The sequence below is a fragment of the Dromaius novaehollandiae genome, chromosome 1 (genome assembly GCF_036370855.1).
Source record: "Dromaius novaehollandiae isolate bDroNov1 chromosome 1, bDroNov1.hap1, whole genome shotgun sequence".
Taxonomy (NCBI): domain Eukaryota; kingdom Metazoa; phylum Chordata; class Aves; order Casuariiformes; family Dromaiidae; genus Dromaius; species Dromaius novaehollandiae.
Window position 1 is genome coordinate 18,697,908 of NC_088098.1, and position 4,588 is coordinate 18,702,495.

Sequence of the window (4,588 nt, forward strand, 5' to 3'; positions counted from 1 at the left end):
CCTTAAGAAGAGAAGGCTAAAGGGAAACGTTTTGCTCCTTAAAACTACTAATGGGAGAGCGTGGAGACGATGGAGGCAGGCTCTCCTTGGAGGTGCATGATGATGGGATGAGAGGCAAGGGACACAGCTGGAATTTGGGAAATTCTGATTAGATATAAAGAAAAAAGCTTTCACTGTGAAGGTGGCCAAATGTTGGAACAGGTTTCCCAGAGGTTGCAGCATTGCTGTTCTTGGAGATGATCAAGACTTCACTGGAGAAGTCCCTGAGTGGCCTGCTCTGGTTGGACCTGTACCATTGGACGGATTGGTCTTGATGATCTCTAGAAGTCCTCTCCAACCTAAATTATTCTATGTATAGGGGAGTCCAGTTCTGGGCTCCCCAATATGAGACAGACATGGAGCTACTGGAGCGAGTGCAGTAGAGGGCTACAAAGATGATGAAGTCATTGGAGCATCTCTCATATGAGGAAAGGCTGAGAGAGCTGGGACTGTTCAGTCTGGAAAAGAGAAGATTGGGGGGGCGGGGGGAATCTTATCAATGCCCGTAAATAGCTGAAGGGAGGGTGTCAAGAGGATGGGGGCCAGACTCTTCTCAGTGGTGCCCAGCTGTGGGATGAGAGGCAACAGGCACAAACTGAAACACAGGGAGTTCTGTCTGAACATGAGGAAAAACTTCTTTACTGTGAGGGTGACCGAGCACTGGAACAGGTTGCCCAGAGAGGTTGTGGAGATATGGGTATCTTCCTTGGAGATACTCAAAAGCCATCTGGACACAATTCCATGCAACGTGCTCTAGGTGACCCTGCTTGAGTTGGGGGGGGGAGGGGTTGGACTAGATGACCTCCAGAGGTCCCTTCCAACTTCAAGCATTCTGTGATATGTTAGTCCAATTAAAATTCTAGGGCTGACTGAATTAGTGCGTTCAGTGCAGGGGTTCTCACCTTTTGGAAGGCACCTGGGAGAGGTGGCAGCTTCTGCCTCTTTGGGGCCTAAAATGCTACAGCAGCTCCACTGGATTTTTTTAGTCAGAGTTCTGCATGGCTCTTCATCTGTAATATGCTTGGCCAAGAAGATCCTCATGCACTGGGATTTTTTTTGTTTGCAGACTAGGTCACTTCAGAAAAGAGATTATAGACTATTTCCATCCCCTCCTCCAATTTATTTTTAAGCCACTTGCAAAGCATTTTTTAGGGGGTACAAGAAGTAACAATTTTTTTTATTATTGTTTAATTAGGGATGTTGGGGAAACATCTTGAGGTAGTTCTGGGGTGTTACCCAGCCCTGATTAGCTGGCTTTCCATCCAAGCAAACATGCAGCTCCTCTGGTTGCTTCAACTGAGGTAGATCTCTGCAATCTGAAGTACCAGGTGAGCAGAGTACACAGCAATATTGCTTCTGGTCCTGCCTGGCTTTCAGTCTTTGTCCACGATGGAGGTGGTTTTTAGGCCATGAAGTCCAACACTGGCAGCAACAGACACTTCCCAGCACTCCAACATTGTGGTCACCCTTCCTGCATTTATGCTGCAACAGAAGTGTCGGGGCCTGTTTGTGAGCTAAAACAATGTGTGCTCCCTTGATACAGCTCTGCCTGTCTATATGGGCTCTTGTCAGAGGTAAAGCTGCTCGAGGCCCATCTACCCTTTTATCAGATCTCAAGGCCCTTTTAGGAAAGGGCTTTGTGGCTATTTGGCATCACCTAGTGTGACTGAGCAGAGTGTGTGTGCATGTGTGCATGGTAGTGCATGATCAGAGGGAGGGTGATGCACTCCTGGGTCCATGCTTCATGGATTTGAAGTAAATTCAGGATCAGCTGGGTCTGAATCTGCTCTTCCAGTGGGCCCCAGAGGTTGCATCCACCCTTTGCCTAGACATGCTCCATGCCAAGGGCCAAGCAACAGGTTTGGCCTGAACATCAGGCCTCTGAGAGGTGCAAGATGATTGATAACCTGCACTTCGGCCAGCCAGAGCCATGTGATACTTGACTGTGTACTTGTATCCCCCATTAGGGGGATTTCACAGTACTGTTGCATCTTATGAGAAGATGAGACAGGTGAGACTAAATTCTAGATAATGTAATGAATAACTATTTTACTTCCTCTTCTCATTTTAACTTAGGCATTTTCAGTGGGGCACATTTTCCTGCAGTGACAGTGCTCAATCATTGTAACTCTTCTGCTACTGCTCTGCTTCTCTCACCTGTACAAAATTGTTGACTGTGCTCCCATTTAGCACCTCTATTTCTTCTTCCCCCTGGCCCCCAAATATGCCATACAGCTGATGCCATGGGAGGAAAGAGGGAGGCAGCTGCCTGGGGCTGGGATGCCAGTTTTGATAGCTGCCTGAGGTAGGGTGACACCGGAAACAAAGGGCTGCCTGGGTAATACGGCGGAGCTGGGGGTGGTTGTCTAGCACGTCTATAGTTTTTTGTGAACCATGCAGCACCAAAATCCTGGCACTGTAATAATACCAGTATTGGGTTTAAGATATAGTTCAGTCTGCTCTAGAGCTGGATGTTAGAAACACTATTCTTAAAACAGCGTAAGATAGTTTAAAAGAACAGCTCAAAGCAAGACCTCACATAGCTGCTTAAAGTGAGTGGCAGATCTGTTCCCTTTCTGGTTAATACCTTTAATCCCAGCAAGCTTATACCTCTAATTCTGAGAAAAGCATAAGAAACTTAGAGTGCTGAAGGACAATATATAGCAGCATTATCCCTGTGCCCTGTCTGTCTGTCTGACCTCCCCCCCCCCCCAACCTTGGAAAGAGAACTGGGCTGGTGGTGGTGCAGGCGCTGAGACAGGGTCGATCAGACAGCTGCACAGAATATTTGAGGTTGGAAGGAATCTCTGGAGATCATCGAGCCCAAACCTCAAACCCCATCCTAACTCCACCCTTGATAAATGTTTGAAAAAGGGAAATAGCAAGATTGAAAAAGGATATGGGATTAAGAAAATAATAAAGCACTTACTTACTTCAGGTTAAATTTAAGGTAAACTAGTATCTCGCTATGTCAGTGTAGCGTGTCTTTCATCAGCAAGGGAGTGACATATGCTGCAAGTACAGCAGTAGGTGAGGCAAGTTTTATAACACTACATAGGAGACCCTGCAGCAGCATACAGTGGGAAGATGATGAGCTGTATTTAAAGCTTGCATTTGACAAGTCTATGATGATTTCTAGCTACTGCTAATCTTGCTATCTCTTTCCTTCATCATACAGGACTCCTTTAGAAGTCAAATGAGAGAAAGACTCCTCATAAGGAGCCCCAGAGTTTAATTAGGTGCTCTGACCCACACTTTCCTTTTTCCCTTTTTCCACCCTCTCTTTGGTGAGCCTCCCTGCTTGTCAGTAACCTGCTTTGGCACTTCAGGCATTTTAGGTGCTTGACTATGGGTCTATGGTGTGGCCCTTCCTCTGAAAGTTAGACTGGGTTTATGAGAAAGCAAGCTAAAACTTTGTCCTTCTGCAATTACACTGCAGTTCTAGCTTTGAAATCCTAGATTGCTGCTCCCTACTGAAGCTGCGTGGCTGCTCTCTAGTGGAGAGTCATGGGCCAGGACAGGCATCAGCCTATGAAAGATGGCAAACTTGCACTTAGCGCTGCTGTGCATAAGTTTATTTCCTGAAGAGCAAGTCCATCAGACAAGCATAATAGCTAAATCTGCAAGCCACTTGCTCTTTCAGTCTCCTGTTCTGTACAGCAGTAGGAAGACAGTTACATATAGCACAGACAATAGAGAGAAACAAAATAGTATCTGCATGCTACAATAGCATATTACCTCATCTTTTATACTGACTTTGTTCCTGCTCCTGCAGAGAAGTGAGCTCTGGTGCCATTCAGGTCAACGTTACAGTTGGTATATTCTGACTCTAATGCTTAATTTCTATTTCAGGAAAAAAACCCATAAGACTATCTACATATCACTGAAAAAACACCATACTGAATATCCCAGAGTAGTGGTAGTATGTTGGTTATGCCTGTACCTTTAGTTAAGTGACTGTTAATTAGACACTGAGATTCTGAGTATATCCACATTTTTAAGCAACTGTGACTTCATAATCTCAAAATCCCCTTACTTCAAACCTGACAATTTCAAAGCAGATTGCTTCTCTGCTTTGAACAATTTCATGCCATTAAGAAGTTGACTGGTTTCTTTGGAATATGGAGAAAGGAAAGGAAAAAAAAGATCCAAAACAACGTAACAAGGAAAACTTGGAAAATTAGGAACAAATTGAAAATGTGAGCCTGCAGTTGAAACCACTGGAATTTGGAATTAGTTTTACCTTAATGGTGCTCTATTTTTATTTTGCTGTTTTACATAATCAGCACAAAATACAGTGTACACCAAACATTTTTCTTATCCCTGTTTTAAGTGATCCAACAATTTTGAAATGCTTGAATAATCAAATACTAATCTCCCTGTCAGGTCTGCTCACTGTGATGTGTTTTTATCATGTTCTCTTTCACTGGGACTAATAGCCTTAAAATTAACTACCATGCTTAGATTGAGAATTAATATCAATTTGAAAATAAAACAAATAGATATTTACATGTCTGAGCATTTGTACCTCATACTCATCTCTCAGAAG